General features: G+C 35.6%; 1 protein-coding gene and 1 long non-coding RNA gene across 8 annotated transcripts in view; one reads left to right on the forward strand and one right to left on the reverse strand.

The window, feature by feature from the left end:
- The window catches only part of SPAG16 (sperm associated antigen 16), a 907,696-nt gene that overhangs the window by 408,540 nt on the left and 482,002 nt on the right, over positions 1-17,154 (forward strand). The window lies entirely within an intron of this gene.
- LOC111094387 lies at positions 10,737-12,693 on the reverse strand. 2 transcript variants are annotated; one of them, XR_005385369.1, is made up of 3 exons: positions 12,578-12,693; positions 11,519-11,595; positions 10,737-10,998 (listed from the first exon to the last, which is right to left on the reverse strand). It is a non-coding gene; the product is annotated as an uncharacterized LOC111094387 (long non-coding RNA). The 2 variants fall into 2 exon arrangements; XR_005385368.1 differs by having other exon boundaries at positions 10,737-11,078.

The raw sequence follows: 17,154 nt of genomic DNA on the forward strand, positions 1-17,154 counted from the left end.
GTTTGAGTGTCCTATTTTTCCTTTTTTCCCCAAAGACTTTCTTGTATCCTGCAATACTTTCCCTTTCTTTTTCAAAATTGTAATAGCATAATGAGAATCATCCCAATAAAATGTACTAATTTGGCATGTCAATATTTATATTCTCTTCAGAAAAACCCAGTTGGAGTTTATAGAGTAACAAACCAAACCATGTGAATTTACCCATTCATTTTTTTATTTTAATATGAAAAGGTTATAATTTCTCAACCTCAACTGTTGACCCTAGCAGAAAGAGAGCTCATCCATGCAAAGGTTCTAACATCATAACTGGATCATGGTAGATTCTTAAATAAAAGTTGTAATTCATGTTTTAACTCCAGTTGTCCTTTTGTGGGCTTCAGCAGAAGGAGTTTCTCAGACAATTCCATGAGTAAGTGGGCCAGACTGGATGTTTGACATCACTATGACACTCATGCTCTCAGGAAAAGAGCCTGGCTTTAACTGCTGTCCCTAGGCTCTTTCTTAGGACTGACAAGTACAGAGCCAATGAACAATTGTCAGACCTCTAAATAATTCTTCTCTTAACATTTCCTTATTCACTCTCAAATCCATGCCATGTTAGTGACTACTTACCCTGTCCATACCAGATGCAAACCACAAGACGTATGCCATATGATTTCACTCATAGGTAGAATTTAAGAAACTAAATGAGCAGGAAAAAGAGAGTGTGAGATAAACCAATAAATAGAATCTCAGCTAGACAGCAAACTGGTTGGTGATTATCTATTTTGCTAAAGTTTTAACAAATATATTTTTATCTGTTTCAACAATTATAATTATAAAACACTGCTGTTATTGTTTTGTATTTACATTAGGTGTTGTTCCAGAATTATATTTATTAGCCCTTCATGGTGGAAAATAGCTGCCTGCTCTTTTAAAAACTTCTCTTTGCCTTCCAGCAACTCTGGTTTTTATAATGGGATCTTAGTCCAAAAAATAGTTTCATTTCCCCAACAATGCCTTCCCACTGTGAAATGCAGTTGATATAAACCCACCTTATTTTCTCTGGGTCAGCCTCCAGTATCTCCCCAATGCTCACTTTATCAAAGACTGCATTTTAATTCTCCTTGCTCTTGTTGCCACCATCAATTATTTTCTTTTATCATCCTGCAGATTTTTAATGGCTCCTTCCTTTGTGAGTATCATATTATAGGAATGAACCAAGGAATTTATTTATATGCCCACACAATATTCCTATGTACCATAGTAGATACTAGTTAAGTACTGTGCTAAGGAGCTAAAGTATAGAAAACTTTAATCTATGTACTATATAGCCCATAAATCAAGTATAAAAAGAATTATTTTGTTATTTCCTAATACATGTTAAAATAAATATCATTTAAAGCCTGACAACTTCTATGTTCTTCCTAAATGAAAAAATCATAAATGATCCCAATTATGGCAAATTGTATCTGTTCTATGCAAGAGTCATCTTAAAACATGCAAAAGTGAATTCTACTTTTCAGAATGTTTTGTAGATTTTTAAAATGTACTTTTCCTCACAGCACCGGCATAGTGTTGTGATTTTGTAGCTAAGGACATCCGGTTATTTTCATGGCAATGTTTTAAATCACCAGCATTCTAATCTTTATTTTTTGCCAAAGGTAAAAAATGTTTATGGCAGGTAGAATAATGCCCTCTCCAAAGACATTAATACCCTAAACCTGGTGATATGTTACCTTATATGGCAAAGGGATTTTGATTAAGTTAAGGATCCTTAGATGGGGAGATTATTCTGGATTACCTGTGTGAGCTCAAAGTAATTATGAGGGTCCATATAAGAGAAAGCAGGACATAAGAGAGAAGAGAGCTGGTGATAAAAGGAAGAGTCAGAGAAATTTGAGGATGCCACACTGCTGACTTTGAAGATAGAGAGAGGGACTATGAGCCAAGAAATGCCAGTGGCCTCCAAAAGCTGGAAAAGGCAAGGGAATCGAATTTCTCCTACAGTCTCCAGGAGGAACTAGCCCTGGTGATATTTTTATTTTAGCCCAGTGGAACCTTTTTCAATCTTCTAACCTCTAAGACCGTAAGATAATAAATTTATATTGTTTTAAGCCACTGAGTTTGTGGCAGTTTGTTACAGCAGCAATAGGATATATTACAAGGATTGACAGCCCTTGAACAATTTAGGTAGCCTTGGGCCCCATTAGCGATTCACTTTGAGTGGTTTATGCTTCTCTAAAGAAAGTTCTGTCCAGCATTTCTGAAGAAGCAGCAGCTCTGTGCACAAGGAAGACCACCAGTGACCAGAAGGCTAAGTCTATTTAATTGGCTGCCACCAGTTTGAGAATAATGGGAAATCTGGGAGCAGTATCTTCCATCTTCCTTACTTGATGGTGTTGCTCAGTTGTATCTATAGAGGTGGTAGAAATGTGGATCTTGAATATCCAACCCTTCCAGGCTTGAAAGCATTTTTTAAAAATATAGCAGGGATGCAAGTATGTGCCCATTGATGTGTCCTGTTGATAATTGTATGGTCTGCATGTGGCATATGTGGGCTTGAGCAAGTGTTTCACCAGCATATTTCCAACTTTACTACACTTTCTAACCTAAAATTCTTAATATTCTTAAAATTCTTGGACTCTTAACATGTATCTTTTCTACTGCAGCAGTTCCACATTTTAGGTTCTGACACTAAAACGATGTACCTTTCAGCTGCCAAACTCAGTATCAGGATGCATCCAGCTGACCAGAGGCAACATGACCAGTAGTCATTTAAACACAGGGATTTCTTTATTTCTGCAAAACTATTATGGCGTCTGAATCCTTTGTCCTTCCTAGACTGTTGCCCTTAGTGTGTTGCTTTTGTCCTCGTGGTTACAAAACATATTGCTATACTTCTAGGTTTCATATCCATGACTGGAAGGGGAGTGGGGGGAGTAAAGGTCAAAGAGTTTTGTCCTTGTCCCTGCCTTTATATGCAGGAAAGAATGGCCTAGGTCTCACTGAATAGAAGAACCATGCCACATGGTTACTGTTACTACTGAGATAGTATAGGAAGGTCTATTAGCTTTCCAAGCTCTAAATTAAAAAAAAAAAAAAAAAAAAAAAGAGAGAAAAATGACATTGTAGATGATTGGGGGAACCAATCCTCATACTGCAAAGTACACATTTAAATGAGTGATTTCTGTGAGATGGATTGGTTTACTACTATAGATTCCACAATTTTTCAGCTGCCGATCCCATTTAAAACACTGAACTGTGTAGAGCTTCAGCAGAAAGACATGGAGAACAGCCACCAGATTTATTATTACCTGAATCTTTTATTGTTAATATTGTTCTCTGATTCAAAAAGAAAATATTTGCAAAAAGAAAATATTTGTAATGTAGAATTTTAATGACGTTATTTAAAATGTATTCTTTTTCTCTCTGTATAAGGAAACATTTTTCATGATCTCTTTCCTACTTTTGCCCCTCCCCCAAAATATTGGTGGCACAAATAATTCTTAAGAAAATATCTAATATCTCAATAGACTTCCCCTATCAGAATCTTAGACATAACAGTGATTTAAAGGAAATGATTCTTACATTCTGAAGGCTAATCAAGTTGCAAAATTCTAAAACATTTTGTAAGCTCTCACATCATCTAGCCAAAACCAACAATTCCAAATGAGATCTTTTTTATTATGTATTGCAGATTTCCTTAAAAGAGAACATATTTCACAACCTAGAATGTGACATTATTGTTGCACAGCAGTAAAGTTGATGTGTATGGTGTGTGGCATGCATCCAACCGTGTCATCCATCAATGAAATTTCAGAGGTTGATTATACTACAGAACAATCCTATAGTGGAAAATTACCCACTTTCTCAGGAGCTACCATTTAACACATCTTTTTTGAAATGAAATTTGCGACTTCCTGCTAACAGCTATAGAAGGGAGATGAGGAGGGGGAAACGGAGGGGAAGGCTCTTCCTATAATGAAAAGAAAGAAAGATAGAAAAGGTAGGAAAAGAACATTTAAATTGGCACTATCTCTAAAGAGAAAGCCATATGCTCAGCACACTTTCCATATTCCAGTTTTATAATTACTCTTGAGGTTCCTGAGGGCTTCTAAATCAGGCCATTTCTGAAAGAATATATATATTTTTCTGTTGTTTCAAATTTAGATAATCTTTTCACACTTGGAAATTAGGAATGCACATTAAGATGTTGATAGGAAATTGAGTAGAGAAAGAATTTATATTTTTAATCACCTGACTTTAATGATAATCGCATTTAGGCCAGGTCTCTATTACCCAGTGAAGAAAAGAATTGAGGCAATTACCTTAACAATTGAGACAAAACCACCTAGAAGACATTGTCGGGTTTAGTTAGCTGGATAGTGGATAAGATGCCTGAAATTGATGGAGGCACTGAGCTACTCAAAATGGAGCAGAAACTTTTATTTTTTTCCCGTCTGTGACAGGCTCTCACTTCTGATAGGAAATTATTTAAAAGATGAATAGAAATGAAACCATTGTTGCTTGATTTTGGAAAATCATCTAGAATTTTAGACAATTTGATCCCTGTTCATTAATTTGGGAGGGTAAAAGATTCCATTTAAGACAAAATAAGGTAAATTTCATAAACGTACACAATAAATACCCTGGAGTCTCAAATGTGGAAGAGAACAACCAGTTAGAGGAAACCAGAAAAGCCTTTTTGGGAGAAGGAATCTTAAAAACAGGATTTCTAAGTCTCAAATAGGGCTAGTATTGTTGAGTGGGAAGAGGGGTAGTATGTGGGTTATGGAGGAACAAGCAAGATATCATTAGGCAGCCCTAGTGGAAACAAACAAAAAGATAAGCTTGAAAAGTACATTGTATGTGTTATTGTGCCTATTTGTGGATCAGAGGATAGTGTAGTTTGATGGAAAAATACTGGAAACTATGACCAGAAACTATAATAATAATCATTACAAAATGTGCTGAAGAGTACCTGGGTGGCTCAGTCGGTTAAGCATTCACCTTTGTCTCCGGTCTTGATCCTTAGGCTCCCTGCTCAGTGGGGAGTCTCCTCCTCCCTCTCCAGCTGTATGTACCTCCACTCATTCTTTCTCTCTCTCTCTCTTTCAAATAAATAAAATCTAAACAAAACAAAACAAAAACATGCTGAGGCTTAGTAGGTCCAGAATATGTTTCTGATATAATAGGTCCTGAAATGTGTCTCAATCTGAAAACATAGCCTTTGCTAATGTCTCAAATAGACTTTACAGCTCTGCTGAAGTTCATTTACTGCCAACTAATTTACCTAGGTATATAAATTTCCATTAATTCTTACAATGGAAAAGAGAATTTTGTCATTATTGAACTTCATTTTTGTTTTTTATAGATGGTTCTTATGGAAAAGAAAAAGACTTTTTGTTATGCTTCTCTCACACCTGAAAAAATAGCCATAAGTATGACAATTGTGGATGAGAGCAATTGGTAGGTAAAGACAGACTTATGTTGGCAAGATTGTTTCTTCACTTAGCTTGAAACTGATTGCGCACAAGAGCAGTTTGGCATTATCCCTGGTGGTGCTAGGAAGAAGGAATTCACATTCATTTTAGATCCTTGGTTTACTTATTTTCTTCCCTATTTGTCTGCTGGATATTAGCATCTTTTTCCCCCCCTGGGGAAAAATTTTTTCCTTAATAAAATAAGTGAAATAATCACCTTAATGGAAATAGAATTAAAATTTGATAATTACTTAACTGCAACAATAATTTGCAGGGGCTTAGCATTACTTTATTCATGCTCGCATTTTTTTACTAAAATGTTGATGTATTTTTAAGATTTCATTACTTTTCAGGTTTAAAGTAGTTATATTTTAGTTAATGAAATATAATGCATCGTATTTGGTAATTGAGGATTTATTTTTTAAGTACAGAGAATGTTCTTTCTTATAGACTGTAATTGTAGCTACATTCATTGTGTCAAATTATGTATGCATTATTAGACCTTCAAACCCCATAATAAATTATGTATGTTACTGTTTGGGGGCATTTGCTTAGTGGCACAAATATTTATATAACAAAAATCTAAGTTATATTTATAAGCAAGAAAACTGAAATCTCTACACTCTTTAGGATCTAACTTCTCTTAATGGTAGGAAAAAGAGTATTTTAATGGCCAAAATGGGATGAAATACAATTCCTAAATAATTTTTATTTTTTTTATTTTTATTTTTTTAATTTTTATTTATTTATGATAGTAACACACACACACACACACACACACACACACACACACACACAGAGGCAGAGACACAGGCAGAGGGAGAAGCAGGCTCCATGCACTGGGAGCCCGACGTGGGATTCGATCCCAAGTCTCCAGGATCGCGCCCTGGGCCAAAGGCAAGCGCTAAACCTCTGCACCACCCAGGGATCCCCTAAATAATTTTTAAATTCACAATTCAAAATTTATGTTCATTTCTATGGTCTTATAAAATAGGTGTTTGGCAGAAAACCATTTTTTAAGGCTAATAACACTTGAAAGCATAACACCTCATATAACATAGGAGTTAAGAATTGTGGATTTTGTACAATTGTTCTAAAGATTATAATTTCCTGAACTCCCAAAGCTTTAGAATATTACAAAATGTAATTCTTTAATGTGGAGAAGTATCTACTGGATTAGTAATATAAGTAAGGAACTAAGAACTTAGTTTGAATAGCATATATTATTATTGTGGTGCATATATTAGACACATTGTTTTTTTAATACATTGAAATTAGATTTATTGTCAGTTTCCACAGAGCTGTCTGGCATTTTATTTGTCTTGTTTTTATGATTTGTTTAATGGTAGTAAATTGTATGTTTATATTATTTACCAAAAAATTTATATATGCAATCAGTATTTAGACATCTGATTGCATTGCCTGTATCTTGCCATTTAGATAGGTGTACTAAGGAAGTGAATTGTTAGAAATAGGAGATGGATATATTAGGTTTAACACCTTGTTTACCAAAGTATCATTTTGTTAATATCCAAACTAGATATTGTGGAACATCATTACACTGAAAAATGAATCCTTAATGCATTCATTGAAAAATGAATTCTTAGCATAGTATGCTTATCTCTTTCTGCATTTGAATGGCTCTTGAATGGGGAGGTAAACATTCCCCTGAGGCTAATATGCAAGTTTTCTGTATTTCTAGAGAAAGCTGAGAGGCAAAACTAATATACCTGAAAAACTCCTTAGGTGACTTTAAGATTATTAGAGATATTTATACAAAATAGCACTCATCCCCATTCTTGACCATTGTACTCTACTAAAACCAGAAATTTTCATAATTGGCTATGACAAAGATAAGGACAGGATATATTACTGTTGTCATAGAGGGAATAGAACTAAACCAATAATTCTGTGTTGCATTCAGGCAGCAAAGTACTGATCAATAGTTTTGGATCTTTTCCAGCCTTTGCCTAAAAACTAACTTAGTAGGAGATCCATAATGATGACTCCCTGGGTGGGTTAGTATAAAGTAAGAATCCACCACTTTTTTCCATTTGAGTCTGCATTTCCAATGAGCATTAAAAGACTGAAAACATCAGCTGATAAGCAACTGACTTTCCCCCATCCCACCCTCATTAAGCACTATATATAAGTTAGAAGAATTCAGATATTTTTTAAAGAAATTGAAAAGATGTTTAAATTCAATTATCATTTAGTTTCAAATTTAAAAATTGAGAAATTTGAAAATGATTTTTTTTTTTAAGATTTTATGTATTTATTCATGAGAGACACAGAGAGAAAGGCAGGACAGAGGCAGAGGGAGAACCAGGCTCCATGCAGGGAACCTGATGTGGGACTCAATCCTGGGACTCTAGGATCACGCTCTGAACCGAAGGCAGACACTCAACCACTGAGCCACCTCGGTGTCCTGAATGTGATCCCTAAGTGTGGAAATAATGAATAAAATAATAACCAGCATTTAATTGAGCGCTCAATAGGAGACCGGTGCTTTCCTAAGTGCTTTCTATGTATTTTAATTTAAATTTTATTTAATGCTTCAGCATTAATGTTCTATAAATGAGAAAATAAATGTACAGACGAGTAATTCATTTTATTCATTTGAAGTATGGAGAACATTATTTTAGAAGTCTTAAGAAAATTCTAGAAAAGAAAAGCCTTATTATTTATCTCAAGAAAGCCTATTTTTTAAAAGTAACTTCTAAATTTTAGAGTTTGATGTTTCATATGATTTGAGAAATTGTCTTATGAAGCTAGTCATGGAAAACCCACATATTCCAATGGTTACTAATCCATGTACTTGACCCACATTAAAACCATTTACAAGTCTGTAAAGGCAGCAACAAACCTAAAAGTACAAGGCACATTTGAAGCAACCCAGGTAGGTACTACTACCAGGATCAAATTCAGTGTGTCCAAGATTATGAAAAACATGTTACTTTTGTCTTCCAAATGCTAATGCGTGTCTTTTTCTGAAGATCTGGAATTTAGAAAATGTGAATATATAGGCTTTTACTTGATTAAGCCAAGTGCTCATTGAGACCTAAACATAAGACTCTGAAAGGTAGAAATAAAATATTAGCTTTTACTGATAAAAGTTAAATTAGTGGGATATTTTGATATGTGGCCACATTGGGCTTTCTACCACTCTACTCATGCAAGGCAGGCTAATTGGGGCACAGGTAATACTGAGTGATGATAACCAGCCCTATCCTAGCAATATACAGCACATAAGTGTTGAAAAAGTGTGTTTAGTACAGGCAAAGAGAAGAGACAGAAGCTAGAAGGAACTGAAAACTGTAACTGTAACTCCAAAGTTTTACCTGGCCAGATAGATTAAGTTTTTCCTGCATCTCAGAAGAGTGAATGATGGTGGAGAGAGGCTAGGACTGTAACTCTTAAAGGAAATTCTTCATCTAAAACACAAGACCTGGGGGATCCCTGGCTGGCTCAGTGATTGAGCATCTGCCTTCAGCCCAGGGCGTGATCCTGGAGTCCTGAGATCCAGTCCCACATCAGGCTCCTTGCATGGAGCCTGCTTCTGCCTCTGCCTGTGTCACTGCCTCTCTCTCTCTCTCTCTCTCTTTCTCATGAATAAATAAATAAAATAAAACAACAACAACAACAACAAAACAACAGAATCCTCACAAAACCTGGTGACAAGCTTCCTTCTATTTTATTATTACAGTGATAATTATAATTTGATATTTATAATTAGAGCCATTTGCAAGAGTTGTAGATTTATCATAGTTCAGAGCAGCAGGTTTGGTGGCAGCAACATTAGGAATAAGAAAGCAAAAACCTAAAGGTCAAGGATCTCGTTGCCTTCTAATTGCTGTCATATCTGCAGACTGTCAGAGAACAGGATTAGAACAAGGAACACTCATTTTGCATAAAGATTTTCTATTTCTCTTGACATTTCCAACAACTCAGTAGCATGACCAAATGAAATCTGAAATAATGGATGGGAAAAGTTAGGTGGGAGGACTATCCAATGTAAGAGTTCTGTCTCAGCCTAATTAAGATTCAAAAATCAGATGGAAAAGATGAAGTCAAAGAACAAAAATTACAAGGAAATTGTGGTAATTGATGAAGACAGACTATAATTGATAGAAAGGAATGAAAATGGTGATTTCAGTTATCTTTGATTTCTAATAAGATTGCAGGGACTTACAGCAAAATGTTTTGGAAGTGTCTAGCAGGTAAAGATTATTAGGTCAAAAACATTAATTCACATGAAATTTGAAAATCATTGTATAGAATATTCACAGTATTTACCAATTTTCAGTCAACTAAATTAAATGCTTCAGATTACAAATCCAGTAACACAGGAAGGATACCTTCTATTTTCCTTGTTATGCTAATTAGTGAAATCTTGAACTCATGCTAAGTAATCAATACATGCTGATTGATTATGGGTGATTTGTAGGCTCTAAGAATGGCAGATTATTTTTTACAGATTTTATTTATTTATTTGAGAGAGAGAGAGAGCATGAACAGGGGGAAAAGGTAGAGGGAGAAGCAAACTCCGTGCTGAGCAGGGAGCCCATTGGGGAACTCGATCCCAGGACCCTGGCATCATTACCTGAGCTGAAGGCAGACGCTTAACCAACTGAGCCACCCAGGAGCTGAAGGATAGATTATTTTTAAAATGAGTGTTAAATGTGCAAAGCTATAATCAAGTTTTTGCTATTTTACCAATGAAGGGGAAACAATGCTGTAATAAATGTTAACTTATCTATATGTAATGTAACTCTGGGATCGAGTCCCACATCAGGCTCCCTGCATGGAGCCTGCTTCTCCCTCTGCCTGTGTCTCTGCCTCTGTCTCTCATGAATAAATAAAATCTTTAAAAAATTTTTTGAATTCCAAATTAAAGTTTGTTGTAAGATAACAATAGAACAATTTAGCATACATGGCAACACAGATAAATTGAAAACACAGGACAAGGTTCCCAAATATTTACTAAGCGGCAGTGAAGAGTGATGCTGGAATTTGATGTTTTTCACAATGCATGTATAACATGGTATATATCCAAATGGTAAGTCATCTTGGCTTTAATGTCCAATGACCATGACTCTAAATGCTATGCTTTAATAGCTTAAACATTTTCTCTTACGGAAACTGCCACAGAAAACAAATACATATAATAATAAGTGGGGAAAAGTAAGTGTTAATATTTTATTTTATTCTGAATCATAACACATAATTTAAAATTTGTTAAGAAATGTTTTTGTTATTTCAATAGCAGTAAATGGGAAAAATGTAAAGAGAGGCATTTTTCTGACTTCATAAAAAGAATATCTCAAACAGTATAAAGTATAAAATAATGCATCTGTGTCAGGAGTTTTTTTCATCTTAATTTGTGTAGAGGGAAAACCAGAAGCCCTCAATGATATACAACAAGAATTCGATGCTCAGGCACCGAGGTGTAGTCATCTTGGTAATTCTTTTTGTAGCTAGTTGTTGGTTCTTCTGGTCTTGACTGTACTCACATGTGCATGAGGCAGCTGATCTGGTATGGGATGAAAATCAGGACATCATAGTTCTGCTCCATGCATCTCTCATCCCCCATCAGATTTGGGAGGGTATGTCCTTCTCATGATGATAAGAAGGGGAAAAAAGAGAGCAAGCCCAATCATGAAAACATTCTTCAAGCCTCTTGGGTGTGCCACATTTACTAATATGTCATTGGTTAGTGCAAGTCATAGCATCAGGCCCATAATTACAGTTGGGAAAGATAGATTAGACCCACTCTCCAGGATAGTTTTCCTAATGTAGACATATTCCTGGATTCCAGGGATTTGGACATTGTTGGTTCACGACCTCCTCTGAAGCTTTCCAGGTGTAATCTGAAATCAGTCCCCATGCTCAGAAGGCAGGAAGAGACTGAAAAAAGAGGTGGCCCACTCCAGGGTGGTAGGTGTTTTAATAAGCAAGGAAACTTATATACAAGGCTTGTCTTGAGTGGCAGCAATAGGAGTGGATCCCCAAGTCCACCTGCCAAATCTTAAAAGTTTCTACAGAGGTCTTACCTGGGTTCAGTCACATATACCATGCATGTATACTCAGCATCATATCACTGTCTCAAGGCCATGTCCCCAGAACAGCTCTGGAAATGAGAAAAGAAAGCATAACCCACATTCCAAGGACTGGGGAGAGGATGAGGAGGCTGTGTTTGCCTGAGTCCAGCTCATAAGTCAACCAACACTCAAGTCTTTTGAATGACCTCTCCCTCCAGACGTGGACATTTTGGGGAGACAATTCTGTTTACTGTAAGAACTTCCTAAATATCTTCTGTGTGAGAAAGTGCTCTCAAAGCTATTTAAAATAATAGTTGGAATAGTTAAATTTTTGAACACTAGGAATTACACTATTTATGAATTATTTAATCTCCTATATGAGCTAAAGATGTTTATTATTCCTATTTTGCTAAAGAGGAAACTAAAGCTTAGCTATCTTCCAAATGCTAAGTCCAGTTACACAGACCACAGAACCTTTAGGGTAACTGCTATATAGAGCTCCTTTGCTTAAACTCTTGCTGATTGTCTTAACCAAAAAAGAAAATTATCATGACATATGAAGTTCTTTCTATTTCTGTCAAACTTCTAACATGCTATAACAAAATAATTTCCTTTTGGCAAAATGTTCTAGAATAAAAGTGATTTTTATTAATACATTTGGAACTTTGTGTTCAGAATTGTCAGTGCCTAAGTTTACCCAAAATATTTCCTGTGGTTATCTGCCCACATCATTCTTTTCTCCCCTTCAGTTTGAATTCTGCTTTAATGCATTGATTATATTGATAAAGATGTGGGGGGAGTGGCAAGGAAGCAGCTGATCTGTTGTATAAGAGGATGGAAAGATATGGAGTAGAATTGTAATAAGTGAAGTTATTAAATCAGATGAAATTTTACAGGTCAGTGAAACCTTATACTGAGAAAATATAAAGCAGAGTACATAAGCACACAGAACCTTAGACTCCTAGGCATTCTTATACCTGCATGAGTGAGGTAAAGAGAGGCCAGCAAGACACAGGGGAAGCTTAAATAAGCAGGATTAAGGGGTCGATAAACAGTGCAGCAAACACTTACCTCTCCTGGTTGTTCTTAGTTTCTTTTCCTCACTAAGGACAATATAAAAAACAAAATGTTAAAACGCAAATTATACATACATGCACACACACAATGCAAAAGGTAACTGGTAACAGAGCCAAGTTGTATAGTGAAGCTTTGAATAAGGGGAGGAGGGTGGGGGGTGGGAGTGAATGGGTGACGGGCACTGGGGGTTATTCTGTATGTTAGTAAATTGAACACCAATAAAAAATAAATTAAAAAAAATAAAATAAAAAGAGGGTCTCTGCTGCAGGCATTGAATGTTGCATAAAGAAAGTAATTAGAGTTATTTATGATAGAAAATAGTTGATTAAGCTGTGTGCTTCAGAGAACTGAGGATGGTACAGTTCTCTGATGCAGTTTTCTTTCTCCCTCTGAATTGGTAGAAGTCAAAGTAGATAATCAGGGAACTGAAAATCTACGCAGTTGTTCCTATTCTGATTGCAATATGGGGCTGGATAAAAACAGAGGCTCCAGCACTTACCTGAGATCGTAGCAGGTTGCTGCTGGGGCTGCTCTCCCTATTCCCTTTTCTTATCCAAAGTGGGTAGTTGGGAACAGAACAAGTAGCCAATACATACCTCTTTATTTTTGTTTCTTTCAAATGAAAAAGAAGATGTCAGCAGCATTTAGGATGCAGAGATAAATTCATGGGAATAAAGGATAAAACAGCACCCTACCGCATGGTAAATTATCAGGACCCATTTCCTGTCTGGCCGTTGTCTTTCTTAATATGTCATTGTTTGGACCTATCTCTATCTACCTCATTGCTTCCGGAAGGCTTAAGTCCCACCATCTTATGTGTTTATCAGTTCCTAGTTTGGCCCAGTTGGCTACCTAATTCCACCCTGTGAACTTACATTTTTTATTATACTCCTCAGTTCTGGCTGTAGACATCTGGTTGCCAACCCTGAACTTCACTTGTTTGTAAGGCTTTCTAAATAGCTTTATTGAGATGTTTTATAACTGAGTTTTATTCTTGTCCCTTCACCCTCCTCCATTCACTGGGAAGTACTCAGGGGCTCGCTCACTGCAGCTCCTCATGACCCTCAACTACATACAGTGAGTGCCAAACTCAGAGACTAGGGCCCTCTCTTCTCCCCATAAGCCTTGCCACAGGGTCTCTGACACAAATGAGGCAGGGTGATATAGACTTAATCAGTCTTAGCACATGTTTTAGTCTAGAAATTGAAACTCAGATTGATCTCTGTAACCTATGATGATTTCAATATATTTCTTGAATTTCAAAATATATTCGTAAAAAAGCGCTAAATTTTACTAAATATTCTTCAAAAAAAAAACCATAAATAATTTTGGCTTTCTAATTTAATTATCAAATAGGCACCAAAAAAATGTCAATAGTTAAATATCCCAATCCTCACGTTAGCTTGGTGATTTCTAACAAATTTGGCCAAGTTCAGAACAGAATTCTGTGCTATAGCATGTAAATCTACCTTAATTCCATGTCTTAAATAGTAATACTTCCAATTATTCCTAGATTATACATCTAAGTTATATTTTTAAATATCCTCCTGGAAAAGAGATTTTATGACAGAGCTCTTACCATGGGGATGTTTGACTTTGGCTTAAAAAAGCATCTACTCTGTGTCACTAATATACCAAGATGTGAAATGGAAAATTTTTATATTCATAGCTACACAGAGTTCTTGTAAATTGCTGAAACATGAAATAACCAAATAAACTTTATTATTGAAATGGGTTTCTTAAGAACATAAACGTGTAATGTAACTTTCAAACCTGTTAAACCATGAAAGAACTACACCGATTTCATAACACAAAGCACAGTGTGTATAAAACTATGTAGCATAAAATGTTCAGCTGCCAAAGTAACAGAAAGGTTCCAGGAGGTATTTTCATAAATCTGGAAACAGTTAACCTGTTTTGATGATCTCCCTCATTCCATTTACCTGAATAGCAGGGCCTGGCTTTCTGTATCTTTGGAGTTAATAAATTCAATTTAGTTGAGTCTGTATTTTGAAATGGTCTTTCATATTAGAAAGTTCAACTTTCTGGAGAAAATGGAATGGTATTCTTCAGATTAAGAGTATCCTTTCATAAGTTTTGTTTTATTTGGTAAGTAAAACAACTGAATAAAGTGAAGGAGACAGAGTAAATGACATCACATTTTTTTTATGTGAGGAAACAGAGACATAATAAATTTAAATGACTTTTGTTCGAGGCCACTGGTCCCCAAGGTCTTAAGAATTTTCTTCTCGATGATAATTGGGAAATGGCATCACTTATGCACTCACCTGATTGGGACTATTTCCCACCCTGCGAAACATAGACAGTTAGCTGTGCAAATGAGGTCATAGGACAATTTTAAGGATTATTAGGCTGCATATTTGCATATATGTTGACTTTTCATAAATGACTTTTGAGTTGAGTGTTAATGGAAAATGTTTACCTGTGCATTTGGAGAATTTTTTTCATATTAAGATACAAATCTACAAATCTCAATGGCGTGTTTATATTAGTTTATACACATTAATATAACAAAAATGCTATTACTCTTATTTATAAGTAGTTGATTTAAGTAGCATTAGCTAAGATTGGACTTTCACCTGAAAGCTTTTCCTAGAAAACTGAAATTAAACTAATACTTAAGTTTAAAAAAAAATATACATTTGTGCTATGTAATTCAAAGAAAACAAAGATTTTGGGAAAGTTGTGTGGAACTGCTTCACATAGGGTGAAAAAAGCCAAACAATTTATATCTTTTTTTTTTTTTTAAGATTTTATTTATTTATTCATGAGCGACTGAGAGAGAGAGAGTCCAAGACATAGGCAGAGGGAGAAGCAGGCTCCCCACACAGAGCCTGATGCGGGACCTGATCCTGAATCCCAGGATCAAGACCTGAGGTGAAGGCAGACACTCAACCTCTGAGCCATCCAGGCATCTCAATCTATATCTTGTTAAAAGGGATTTGGGTTTAATCTAGGAACTGCTTATATGAGTGATATTACATAATGTGGGTGAATTTGTTCTTTTAATATATGGCCTTTTAAATACCTACTAAGTAATCTAAGTCACTGGTGAAGGCCTTTCCCCAACAAGGACCCAGAATACACATCCAGTCTTCCCTGCTTCATACCTGTTGATGGTTGCATTAGTACTACCAGCCAGGTAGCACGACAAAGGGAAGACATATTTGGTATGCCACTCTACTCCAAATTTACTGTATGTATAAAGTTGAAATAACATTGAACAAGAAAAATAAAAAGAATTTAGCCTTTCTGGCTACCATCCAGGGCATTATTAATAAATCCCTAAACTATGAAAATGCCCCACCTATTTTGTAAAAATGAAATGAGGGTGCTACTTTCCGGATCTCGACAATACAAATCTGACTTAGCTTTGAGTAAACTCTATAATATCACAGTTTTTAAACTTAAAGTGACAGGGAAATATTAAGATTTAATATTTTCACATTTTCTTAGCTGACTTTTAAAAATGAACGTGACTTGATATCTTATTTTGACAGATTTCTGATTATTTTGTTTTGTGCACATATTCATTTTATAACTTTTATTCCAGTTTACTTTGGCATTTTTTAAAGTGTACTTAATTACTTAAAATTTCTTACTGGTGAAAACCAGCTATGAATTGACTCTTCCTAAAGATAATAATGAAATTCTTAATATACTAGAGTGACATCTGTCAAAATAATGAGGAGTTATCTGTTAAATGGATATAAAGCCATTATTTTTAGGTTACTGCTATATATTTTTAGCTAAGTGTCCAAATTTCTTTTCTTGTTCTGTCCTTTCTCATTTTCCACATAGTGGCTAGAGAGAGCTTTTCAATACTTATCAACCACATATCATTCTCCCACTTAAAACCATTAGATGATCGTAGGATAAATTTTATTCTTTTCTCAGCCTATGGGGCCCTACATGATCTAGTCCTTGTCCTTTTATTGTTCCCCATCCATCCTCAACACAGTGCTCGCTGGCTGCTCTCTGCAGTCACTCTGATCTTCCTTCTGTCCAGTGAATACACCAACTCCTTTCAGCCATAGTGCTTTTGCACATGCAGTCACCCGTACCTGACACTACCTGCCCCTAAATCATCCTAAAGAAGCTTCTTCCTTCTTGCCATTCTGATTTCAGCTAGAATGTCACATCTTCCACGAGGACACCTCTAACCACCTCATTAAAATAACATTCCCCTGCAAATCATTGTCATATCACTTTGTTACTTTTTTCTTATAGCTGAATTATCTTGTTCAGTTATTTTATTATTGTTTGTTTCCCTCCATTCACATGCAAATGAATGAAGTGATGTGGGTGATCCCCGTCTGTTTTGCATACTGCATCATAGGCCCTTGACACATTTTTGTAGAAATAATGAAAAAAAAAAAAAAAGGTGCATGTTAGAGTGCTCTGTAAATCCTGAAGCATGTCCAATTATAAGATGCAATTATTAGCTGAGTAACAATGAGACAAGTCTTTTATATATATTTGTTCCTGGTAAACTGGATAAAAACGTGTGAGTGGGTGCTGTCCTTAAGGATAAGTAGATAAGCGGTCAC

The sequence above is a fragment of the Canis lupus genome, chromosome 37 (assembly GCF_011100685.1).
Source record: "Canis lupus familiaris isolate Mischka breed German Shepherd chromosome 37, alternate assembly UU_Cfam_GSD_1.0, whole genome shotgun sequence".
NCBI classification, from domain to species: domain Eukaryota; kingdom Metazoa; phylum Chordata; class Mammalia; order Carnivora; family Canidae; genus Canis; species Canis lupus.